At 35.7% G+C, this 12,804-nt stretch overlaps 2 protein-coding genes across 10 annotated transcripts in view; one reads left to right on the forward strand and one right to left on the reverse strand.

Annotated features, from left to right (window-relative positions):
* LOC126689460 (TMV resistance protein N-like) overlaps positions 1-12,804 on the forward strand; it is a 97,925-nt gene that overhangs the window by 12,089 nt on the left and 73,032 nt on the right. The gene's annotated exons all lie outside the window — the stretch shown is intronic.
* LOC126689465 (non-specific lipid transfer protein GPI-anchored 5-like) overlaps positions 1-12,804 on the reverse strand; it is a 90,800-nt gene that overhangs the window by 1,591 nt on the left and 76,405 nt on the right. The gene's annotated exons all lie outside the window — the stretch shown is intronic.

Below are 12,804 nucleotides of genomic sequence, written 5' to 3' on the forward strand. Positions count from 1 at the left end.
TGAACTTATAGGGTAGATAGAAAGCAGAAATTTCCTATAGAAAAAAAAAAGGGGATACATGATGTAACATAGGTTTGAGTATTGGAGGAGGTTGATACTTCCCTGATAATGACATACCTTAATGTTTCTTTGCTTCGAGCATAAGAAAATTGACTTGGCTAATGGTTGCTATTTGTGATTGAGTGACATCTATCTAGGGAGCATGTCAGCAACTCTATCAAATGTATTTTTCCTCAGAATTTTGTGCTTTGTTCGGTTTGCAAAAATTTTTATAATAGCTTCATGGGGACCCTGACCATTATGTGGTATCATGTTCCTTCCAGACTCCAGTATGGGGCTAGCTTTGTTGCGAAAGTTGAGGGCATCACTACCTTGAAACAACCCCTTTGATGTGAATGAGTTTTGAAAAGAATTTACCTTCAAAGGGAGGAAAATTCCATTTACATTAACCATTGATAAAACCATTTACTTGTACTTTTAGTCACATGACTTATTTAGTAATTCATGTGGGTTTTTTTCCCCCAAATATAAGTATAATCCTTATATTTCTAAAACTTGAATTGTTTTCTTTCCAAATATAAGTATAATCCTTATATTTTTGAAACTTGAATTTTAAGGTAATATTTTGAATATTTATCATTTTTGTTACTTTTTTAAGGGAGCAATGCTATAGCCACAAACTATTTTACAACATTTTATTGGTTTTTATCTAGGCTCACTATTAATATCAATTTTTTATTTATCAATAATTACTCACTGTTTGGGGGCCCTTTTCGGATGCCCAGTCACGTGTGGTCCGTTGGAGGGATGACCTTACTAGGCTTGGGTTCTTTTTGGGGAGTTGCGTCCGAAACTCAACATTGTGCCACGTGGTCCAACGGCTATCGGCGTATTTTTTAAGCCTATAAAATCATTAAAGCCAAAGTCTAAGAATCGCGATAATGATCGAATAAATATATAATATGCGTTTGATATAATAGCTTTGATTAGTAGTTTGTAATAGTAGTCGAAATAAAGTAGTATTTTAGGGGTAAAGTAATCATATACTCAATAATGTAAATTTAAAGATAAGAAAGCAAGGTCACTTATTTTTGTATGGTTTATAGCCCAGCTGTGTAGCATCAGTGAGCTGATAGGATTCCAGCAGAATGCTAATGATAAAGGCTAGTTTATCATGCATTTAAATGAATCTAAACCTTGGTTAATAGTTGTAATAGCAATTGGAATAAAGTAATATGTATTTAAATGTGAAGTAATCATATACTTAAGAATGTAAATTTAAAGATAAGGAAGTAAGGTCACTTATCTCTGATGATTTGAAACCCAGCTGTACAGCTTCTGTAAGCTGATGGGATTCCAACAGAATGACCCCAGCGGTAGAGAGACAGTTTGCCATGATAACTTTGTGATTGAAAGGGAAAAATGGGTGCAACTGGAGGGAGAGAGAGTATGTCCAGTTCTATGTAGGGGCTGGTTAAGCTTGTCCCTCTTATCATGTACTTAAATGAGTTTTCTCTTTGACAATGCTCTTTTAATTGTTGTGAAGTTATGAATAGAGTTGCCTTCCATGAGAAGGGCTTTTGTATGGAGTAGTTGTGCCTTCTAAGAGAAGGGCTTTTGTAAGATGTAGTTTTACCTTCTAAGAGAAGGACTTTGATATAAGGTCTTGGTGCCTTCTAGGAGAAGGGTTTTAGTAATAGAAGTTCATGTCTTCTATAAGAAGGGCTTTTAGTATGAGTGTTTGGCATCTCTTGAGAAGTGTGGAGATGGTAAAGACAGATGTTTTGTGGGATGTAGTATTTGTAATATGTGTGATATTTGGAAGTATGAGAGATATGGAGATTGAAGATAGTAAAAATATGAGATTATAACTGCTGGAGAAGTTGTAGAGATTGCTTTCCAAGAGGAAAGATTTTGTAAGAGAAGAGTATGAAGATGTGTTTAGGTATTTCGAGATAGGAGCAGTAAGATAGGTGTAGAAGAGTATTAACATGTTTTTATGGGCAGCAGAATAGTAGAATTTCAGAGTGAGAGTATGAGAGTGGAGTTTAGAAGAGTTGTGATGTGTTATATGTAATGGTGTTGTAAGTGTGTATGATATTGTGTAAGAGAAGTGAAGAAAGAGCTCTTTAGAGATATAGGTAGCAAGATATATGTATTTTCAAAATATGGAGAATGAGATAATGAGTATAAGAGAGTAATAGTAATGTAGTGTGTTTAGCAAAGTTGCTGGGATCTTCTGCTGAAGAATGTATGAAGGCTTATGAATGACATTTGTGAGCTAAGGGCTGAAGAGTTTAGTTCCTCATTTAGAAACTAAAAAACTCAGAAGCTTAGAACTTCATATGGAGCTTCAGAAGATTATTAGAGGAAGAAAGAATAGGGAAGCTTATGAGAGAGTTGTTCTCCATTGGTGCCCCTCCGTTGAGGTGTTGATGAAGGGTTCCCTTTAGAGCTGAGTTTAAGGAGGTATTTTAGCAAATAATATCAGCCAAAATCTGTCCCAAACAACAATGAATGTTTAGAGAATCCAACTTAAGATTTGGCCAAAAATGGTATGTTTAGTTTTAAGATATTCTTGCTATTTCGGGTAAGAGTTGCTGAGAAAAAAGTAACAAAAAAGGAAGGTATTTTAGCAAGAGAAAGGTAGTTTCAATAGTTGGTTTTGGTTTTAGCCAAATGTGGAAAAATCAGTGATGTTTAGGCTGCTGGGTTAGCTGTAACAGCTGTTCTGAAAAGGCTGTCCCAACTGTCAGGAAAAACTGTGACAGCTATCATGAAAAAGCTGTCCCAGCTGTTAGGAAAAGCTATGACAGCTATCATGAAAAAGTTGTCCCAGTTGTCAGGAAAAGCTGTTTGCTTTGGGGAGAAGCCAATGATGTCAGATGGGTGATTTCAGACTGCTAGAGAGGACATTCAGCATTTATTGTATGGCTTTGGCTAAAAAATGGTAAGATTTCTTTGAAGGGTATCTTGCTATTTTGGGTATAACATCTGGTTGCTGGGATTTCAGCATTAAATGACTGATGATATCACTCTCAGCCAGGTGTCACGTGTTGAATACACTGCTAGGGTTCAGCTGGAAACGTTTCCTTTTTGGGTGTTTGTGTTTTTTGTCCAAGGTTCTATTACAACACATTTCTAGCAAGTAATAGAAGAATTGGTTGAAGGCTAAGGAAGCTTTAGAGATTTGGTCAAGGTCTCATTAGGTTGTGACATAATCTTGGTGAGCAAGAAGAGTATTTAATGCTCTGCTCTAGCAGTTGGAAGAGACATATATGATTTGATTGTGGCAGACAACTGCTAGGTATCAGAGATATCAAGAATATTTTGTATAGAGATAGATAAAAGATAGTCAATCAGATTAGGCCACGAGTTTAAGTTGGATTTTAGCTGAAAGTAGTAATGAGATTTATGTAGAATATTATAATGAAGTTTCTAAATTTGTATAGCAACAGTTGGGGATTGAATGAACAGTTACCCAGCAGTTAGATGGCTGGAGATATTGAGTATTTGTTACATGATGAATATTAAGTTTTAGGAAAAGAGCAATGAAGAATTTTATCATTTAAAGTACTATGTGATAAGAGATGCTTACCATATATTACTCGCTATAGACGGATTCGTCAGAGTTTAGGGAGTTAGAGAAGACACGCCAAGCAACATATTTCTTTTATCAACTTTAAACCACTGGAGTTTTACTGAATACACCTCTTGGCCCTCCAAACCACAACTCCCAAAGTTTTCCCAAAGAGACTTATGAGCTTGGGTCATAAGTCAAAGATGAGATGACATACCTCAGATTTTATTGTTATTTTATGTAAATATGGGCTTTTGTTGAAGAAGCCACTTGCCATGAGTGTAAGAGAGGTAATATGGGCCATGAACTTTGATTCATTGCTTAAGCCCTATCCATATGTTGATGTTGATAATGTCGTGGGGTTATGATCCCAATTGATGAAAATGAAATGTGGACCATGAATCCGCCTCTTGAAGTAAAGATCTTGCGGGCCATGAGAGCCCAATCCATGTAGTTGAATGAGATATGAGCTTATTTTGGGTTTTAAATAGATTTACCCAAAAAACCAATAATATGTTGATGTGGCATGGGGTGCCAATGAAGTAATGCCACGTGGGTCGAAAAAATAGTCCTCAACACTCACCACATCTGCAATTTGTAAATTTTTTTGTAAAATAGTTTGTATCTTTAGCATTATTCTTTTTAAGGTTCATATCTCTAATTTATAATGTTTATTTTGTTTTTATTTTTTAGCCCAAAACTAAAGAGTTTGACCTAAATAGAATAAATTTTCATACTTTTTAACCCCAAAATTGAGAGAGAGAGAAAAAAAAAATTTTGAGCCAAAACTGAAAAAGATAACTTACAAAAAGAATCAATTTAAAGTGTAATTAGTCCAAAATTGACCAAAGTAGATTGAGTGAACCGAATTGGGCTGAAATGGACAGAATGGACCAAAATGGGCCAAATGGTTTATTCGTTCCACTTCAGTTCATTTGTTTCATACGGTCCACATTGGACCTTTCCATTTGCTTTGGTCCATTCAGTCAACATCAGTTGATTCGATCCTTCTTGGTCCATTCAATCCATTTTGGTCCAAAAATTCGTTTAAAAAAAAAATGTTTTGGACTCAAATGTCCATCGTTTTTCTTAATTTTTGGGTTGAAAAGTATGGATTTTTTATTATTATTATTTTTTTTATAATTTGGATCAAAGTCTTAGTTTTAGGCTAAAAATTACGAACAAAATATGCATTAGAAATTAGCTTAAAATGATAAAGGGGAAATTTCACTTTGTCCACCTGTGGTTTGCCCAAAAAATACTTTCCCTACTTGTGATTTAAAATTTTGCATTTTACCTACTTAAGGTAAACTTTGTTTGTCTCCAGTTACCCACCTTTGTTAAAAACATGTATAAATTTGTATTTTTGCTACCCTTTTATATTTCATTCCTCTCAAAACATAAAAAAAAACTAAAAAATCAAGAGAAAAGAAGATCTAAAAGCTAGGTTTTGTAAAAATTAAAATCTATCATATTTTGTTTGTAATCCAAAAACCTTAGTTTTTATTAATAAATCATAGCTACACTATATATTAACATCTAACACTACAAATTCCAATTGCAACAAAAAAATCTTGATAAAGGTATGGCTTTGTTAACTTTTCATTCTTTTTTAGGTTATTTAATCTTTTACATTTCGCATTCTAACAATTTTTTTCCCATTTTGAAGTTATTTTCTATTTCCTTTGATAAATAAAATAGTTTATTTTAACTTTGTTGTTGATGTTTGTTAAGGACTCTTTTTTCAGCCTACATGGCATTACTTCATTGGTAACCCATGCCACATTAACATATTATTGATTTTTTGAGTAAATCTCTTTAAAACCCAAAATAAGCTCATATCTCATTCAACTACTTGGATTGGGCTCACATGGCCCGTGAGATCCTTAATTCAAGAGGCCGATTCATGGTCCATATTTCATTTTCATCAATTGGGATCATAACCCATGATATCATCAACATCAACATATAGATCAGGCTTAAGCAATGAATCAAAACTCATGGCCCATGTTACCTCTCTTACACTCATGACAAGCGGCTTCTTCGACAAAAGCCCATATTTACACAAAATGACAACAAAGCCCAAGGTATGTCATCTCACTTTCAGCTTATGATTCAAGCTCATAAGTCTCTTTGGGGAAACTTTGGAAGTCGTGGTTTAGAGGGCAAAGAGGTATGTTCAATAAAGCTCCAACGGTTTAAAATTGATAAAAGAAATATGTTGCTTGGTATGTCTTCTCCAACTCCCTGAACTTTAACGAGTTGTGTGTAGCGGGTAACATATAGTAAACATCTCTTATCACATAACACTTAAAATGATAAGACTCCCCATTGTTCTTTTCCTAAAACTTGATATTCATCATATGACAAATACTCAATATCTCCAGCCATCTAATTGCTGAGAAAATAATTGTTCATTCAATCCCCAGCTGTTGTTTTACAAATTTAGAAATTTCATTATATTATTCTACAAAAATCTTATTACTACTTTCAGCTAAAATCCAACTCAAACACATGGCCTAATCTAATTCGCTATCTCCAACTATATACAAAATATTCATGATATCTCTAATACCCAACTACTGTCTGCCACAATCAGATCATATATTTCTCTACTAGCTACCAAAGCAGAGCGTTAAATACTCTTCTTGCTCACCAAGATTAAGTCACAACACAATGAGACCTTTACTAGATCTATAAACTTCATTAACTTTCAACCAATCCTTTTATTACTTACTAAAAACATGTTGTAATTGAACCTTGGACCAAAAACACAAATACCCGAAAAATGAAACATTTCCAACTGAACCCCAGTAGTGTATTCAGCACTTGACACCTAGTTGGAAGTGATATCATCAGCCCTTTAATGTTGAAATCTCAGCAACCAGCTGCTATACCCAAAATAGCAAGATACCCTTGAAAAAGATCTTATCATTTTCAGCCAAATCCATGAAATAAACGTTGAATGTCCTCTCCAGCAGTCTAAAATCACCCAACTGGCTGCATCTGCTTTTGCCCAAAGCAACAGCTGTCTCATGACAGCTATCACAGCTTTTCCTGACAGTTGAGATAACTTTTTCAGAACAGATGTAACAACTGACTCAGCAACCTTAACATTATTGATTTTCTACATTTGGCTAAAACTGAAACCAACTAAAGTAACTATCTCTTTCTTGCTAAAATACTTTCCTTTTCTACTACATTTTCCCCAACAGCTCTTACCCAAAACAGTAAGAACACCTTAAATCTAAACATACCATTTTTGGCCAAATTTTAGGATGGATTCTCTAAAAATTCACTGCTAGTTGGGACAGATTTTGGTTGATATTCTTTGCTAAAAACCCTCCTTAAACTCAGTTCTAAATAGAACCCTTCATCAAAACCTCAAGGGGGGACATCAATGGAGGAAAACTTTTTCATAAACTTCTCTATTCTTTCTCCCTTTAATTATCTTCCTAAGCTCTGAATGAAGTGCTGGAACTTCTGAGTTTTTTTTAGTTTCCAAATTAGGAATTAAACTTTTCAACTCTTAACTCATAAATGCCCTTCATAAGACCTTATACATCCTAGTAGTAAATCCCAACAGTTTTGCTAAACACACTACAACACCATTATTGTCACGCCCCAAACCCGATACCCGGATTTGTGACCATGACCGGCATGCTAATATCAAGCTTAAACCTGATATTAACAAGAACCAACTTAACTTTTTCCAAAACTTTTACAAAAGCTTCCCTCTTTCTTTTCATTATTGTTTCTTTATTTAAATGATATAACTTTCCACTTGATATTTAGAGCATCTACATTGTACCTCAAAATATAACATAATCCACTAGTCATTTAATTTCCACACTTTCACATAATACATCTCTTAATACTTTAACGTACACAACTTTCATTAGATCCTAAAATACACAATACTACAAAAACTAAACATCAAATTGCTAATTTAGGATCTATACATATCAAACTAAAACCAACTCATTCCAAACTCGACTAAAGCTCCCTCTACTCCAAAATAAAACCTGCTAATTGAAATAATGGAAGAGGTGAGCTACACAACTCAGTAGAGGTAAGGTATATGAGAATTTAATAAGAATGCATGTAAATCAGATCATTTCATTCTATGAATATTCAAATAGCAGAACAACTTTTCATGCATAGTATTTTATACTATTCATAATAATAACTTATACACTCTTCATAGGAAAATAATTGTTCTCCATTTTCTTATCAGGTTAATGTTACCAAAACCATTCAGATCAAATTTCTTTCATTTCCTACAAAGTAACCACATATATATATATATATATATATATATATATTCTCATTACGAAATAATTACTTTAACTTAAATCAGATAATCGGCAATTTTGTATTAAACTAGAAACATCTTGACTAATAAGAAAACTTTTCTTTATAAACTTCTTCTCATAAAATATTGTCGGGGGCAAAAAAGTTTCCTTCACGACAAATAAGATTTATGTTGGGTCGGGGGGTCTAAACCGAAACTCGATGATGGGCTCGATGCATGGCTCAAAGGCTATCGGTGAAGATCCAAGAAGTCCACTATATTTTATGCCTTGAGCTTAGATTGGAACTGTCAAGAGTGGTCCATGAACAATCCCTACAGCGAATACGTCAGCACGGTTGAAAAACATACTGTAAGAAATAACCCAGCAGTAAAGTATTTCTGCAGAAAACAACCCAGTGGTAAAAATGTTTCCGCAGCAAAAGGGGCCCAACAGTAAGGTATTCCAGCAGAAAATAGCCCAGCAGTAAAGTAAAACAACACAAGATAAGTCTCCAACCGTTAGTTACTTTACAGACTAAGGGAAATATCTATGTTTTCGGACGCATCATTCGTTAGCTCCAAGGAGAAGTCTTCTAATACGACAATATGAGGGAAAAACTCTATAGTAACAGTTACATCATAACCATTGATACTAAATGAAGAAGTAAATATCATGGGTTCCATAATAACAAATAATGGAGAAGACTTAGTGTGAGATGAAAGAAGAGAAAGAGATCCCAGCTAGTGCAGCAAGATTATTATGGTGCCATGGCATGCTCATGAATATGATATATGTAGTGAGTAGAGAGAATCATTTGTGAGAAGTATGAGTAATGAGTGAGAGTGTATAGTAGTACTGCTGGAATGTTCTGCTGGGGCAAGTAAGTGTTTAAAAGTATATTTATGAGAAAGTATTTGTGAGTTAGAAGCTGGGGAATTTAGTTTCTATGCTTGAAACTAAGAACTCAGAGGCTTTTTCAAAGCTTAGAGAAAACTTAAGCAGAGAGGTTCAGGCAAAATCTTTTCTGGTGTATGTCTTAGTATGTTGTTGGTTGGTTCAAGCATTAATGGAGAATTCCATTTATATTAGGGTTTTCAAGGGGTGATTAGCAAATAATCTTTGCTAAATCTTCCTCAATCTCCAGAAAATTCTTAGAGAATCGTTCTTAAGATTTTTAGCTAAGAATAGTAAGCTTAACTTTAGGAGGTTCTTGCTATTTTGGGTAACAGTCAGCTGGGTTTCTGGCTTTAGCATTAAATGCTGATTAGCCTTGGCTGATGGATTAGAGCATGCTTTAGGCTAATGATCTTGGATATAGTCAGAGTTTCCTAGGGCAGATTGGACCACCCCAAGCCAAGTGTTAACCTTGGAGCCCTTGTTGAGAACTCTGCTGGGATCCCCTTTGGTGCCCTCCAAACCACATTTCCCTAAGTTTCCCTATTTGGGGTTCATGTGCTTGGTTCATGAACCAGAAAATACATATTTTTAGTATGAAAATGAGCTGATTTTGTATCTTTTCAGGAGCTTCAATGGTCTGGTCATGGCAGCTTTGGTTTCTTGACTGAATGAGCTGAAGGAGAAAGAAGTAACAGCTGGCTGAAGCTTTCCCAGCTTTCCCAGCTTTTTGTCACATCACCTTCAGGTTTCTGTCACTTGAGAAATGATGGAATTTCAGCTTGTGAAGGAAGGATTCATCCCCTGGTGGACATGTGTCTATTTTCTGATCTGATTAAGAAAGTGGGGACCTGATGGGAAGGGGCTCCAGCTGTTTAATTGTTGCTGAAATTTGGCTGACCAGTTCACATGTTCTTCAATTGCTGAGATTTGTGTGTGGGCTGGCCTGACCCAGCTGGGCTTTATTGATAAGCTTGCTTGGGCTTGGTTAGCCCTACAAGATTAGTAGTTTTGCATGGGTAATATTCATGGGCTTTATAGTTAGTTGATTATGGAAATAATAGACATAGTTCCCATAAAATTTTGTGAAAGAGATATTCTTTTGAGAGATGAGTAATTTGTATTTCTCATGAGTTGGGGATTTAACAATATGTTAGAATAATATTTGAATTTAGTAGATATGTGCCAAAGTAGCATTTGGGCTTTATGAAATAGTTGTCAAAAGATTATTTGGGCTTTGCAAGATAAGTGTCAAATCAACATTTGGACTTTGTGTATAAAGTAATTGTTTTTTGCCAAAATGTTATTTTGGGCTTTGTAAGATAATTGCTAGAATGGTTTTGGGTTTTGTAAAATGGATGCCAAATTAGCATTTGGGCTTTTATAAAAATACTGTAAAGATAATTGCCAAATTAGTACTTTGGGCTTTATGAAAGAGTTGCCAAAATAATATTTGGGCTTTTTGAAATAGTGCCAAATTAGTATTTGGGTTTTATAAAAATAGTGACAAATTAGTATTTGGACTTTGTGAAAATAGTGCCAAATTAGTACTTGGGCTTTGTGAAATAGTGCCAAATTAGAATTTGGGCTTTGTAAAATAGTGCTAAATTAGTATTTGGGCTTTGTAAAAATAGATGTCAAATAAGTATTTGAGTTTTGTGAAAATAGATGCCAAATAAGTATTTGGGCTTTGTGAAAATGATTTTGAGATTTTGTAAAGTATTGCCGTGTAGCAACGGGTTTTAAGGTGCCATGTAGCAACGGACTTTGTAAATAGTGCCGCATTGTAGCGGGTTTTGTAAATAGTGTCACATTGTAGCGGGCTTTGAATTAGCCATATCGTAGTGGGACTTTGGAATTAGCCACATCGTAGTGGGACTTTTGGAATTAGCCACATCGTAGTAGGACTTTAGAATTACCGACATCGTAGTGGGACTTTTGGAATTTAGGCTTTTTTTGAGTTTTGCCCACAAGCCAAATGATGTTGGGCTTTGTGTGGGGATAGTGTAATTTTGCGGCCCAACTTTGGTAGTGATATGATGAGCATATTTTGTGGAAAATTTAAGTTGGATGATATGTGAGATATAATAGGTAATATTTGTGATAGGGCCCATGATAATTTATGGGCTTAGGTATGGAGTATTTGTGAAGGTCCAATAACATGGAGAATATTTGGGTAATATATGTGGGAAATATTTATGTGGGTTTTGAATAATGTGTGGGTTCATGTGGGTATTTTGTGAGTGGGCTAATAAAATCAAGGCCCGAAAATTTGTATCTCAACATATAGCCCCCCGACTCACGTGTGAGCAGTTTCTGCTTGGTCACACGTGCGAGTTTGAATTTTGGTGGCAATTATGAATAATGGGCTTTTGCAACTTTCCCATGTTTTGTCATCTACACCCTTCACGTTTACTAGTAAAGAGCTGGCCTTGGCTGTTTCTTCTTTTATTTTTTTGCTTGGACCGAAAAACAAAGGGAGAAAGGTAGAAGGAGCATCTTTTCTTCATCCTTTTCCTATTTTCAGCCAAGGGTGAGAGAGTAACACCAGCTTCAATCAAGGCAGAGAGTGAGTGACTGAGATTTTTGGCAAAACAGAGAGAAACAGAGCTTTTTCTTTTCCCTTTTTCTTGTCTTCGACCCAAAGTGAGAGAGATAGAGAGCTTCGGCCATGGTTAAGGGGCAAACTGAGTTTTTCTTTCTTTCTTTGCTGATTTCGGACAAGTGAGAGAAAAACCCATAACTTCTCTTGCTTCCTGTGGTGGCCATGAGTATTCTTCTGCTCTTTTTCTCTTTTCTTTGAGAAACAATATTTCTGGTTCTGTGAATCATGGCTGAAGGAGAAGAATTGTTGGGTTCTGGTGATGTCAACACTACTGGGGTAGTTATGCCAGAAAGAGAGGCTACGGCTAGGGGCGTAGCTGAGGCAGCTGCTAGGGGTGACAATGTTGAGATTAGGCTAGGGGAGCCCTTGCTGCCACTGCAGGACCCTTGGTATTGTTCATCTTCTCTGTTCCCAGTAGTTGGGGCTCTTGAAGTCAGCCTACCCGAGGTGCCAAAGAAGTGGATTTTGAAAGGTGAAGCCCCCAGTCATGAGACAGTGTGGGTCTCGGCTACTTTTGGCATACTAAACTTGCGGTTTCAACAGAAAGAGCTTATGTAAATAGTAAAACAAGCTTCTTGTTCAATAACACTTGGCTGTATGAATACTTTTCTGTTACTGCTGAGGACATAATCATGCCTCTTTTTTGTAGAGCTACGAGTTAAGTCTTCTGGTGCTACTATCAAAGGAATGAGCCTTGAAGAATTCTTGGAGAAATTTGCAGAAGATGAACAGAATGAAAAAGTGGCAACTGACTTTCATCCTCTTTCAAGTAATACTGTTATGTTCCAACGGTTTGAAATTCCTGCAGAAGGCTAGCCACTACTAGCAGCAATTATAAGGAAACATCCACACTTTATGGCTGGATGCAAGCTAGGTGTTTTGTTGGGGAAATCCGGACTTCAATTGCTTGTTGCAGTGCTACTAGACATGCAACGCACAAAGCTTGAGAGTTCAAACTTGCAGAAAGTACTTGAGTGGAAAAATGCCCTTAAGGACTTGTTATTCATGAAGTTTGGAGTTCAATTCATCCTTGATAAGATTCGGGCTACTGCTGAGACTTGTATTGTTCGAGATGATGAGTTTACAATGAAGATAACTGATCTTGAGAAAGAAATTGTAGCAAAGAGAGCTGAGCTTTCACTTTTGTTGAGTCAAAGAGATGCATTGATGCAGTCATCGTCAACTGGAGGTGCTTCTTCCTCAGCAGAAACCTTTGGTGATGGCTTATTTACTAGCTTTCTCATTATTATTACTAGCTTGGCAGTTTATTTTTAAATTATGATGTAATGAAACATGTTATGTATTTTGGATTTATTTAGCTATGTAGGCTGTGTTTTGTGCAGAGGTGCACCAGCCATATGAACTTTATGTAGTAACTCAATATTTTGCCAGCTATGCAAGTTGTGTCTTTGTTTATGCACAAGTATATG

This window comes from Quercus robur, chromosome 6 (genome assembly GCF_932294415.1).
Source record: "Quercus robur chromosome 6, dhQueRobu3.1, whole genome shotgun sequence".
NCBI classification, from domain to species: Eukaryota; Viridiplantae; Streptophyta; class Magnoliopsida; order Fagales; family Fagaceae; genus Quercus; species Quercus robur.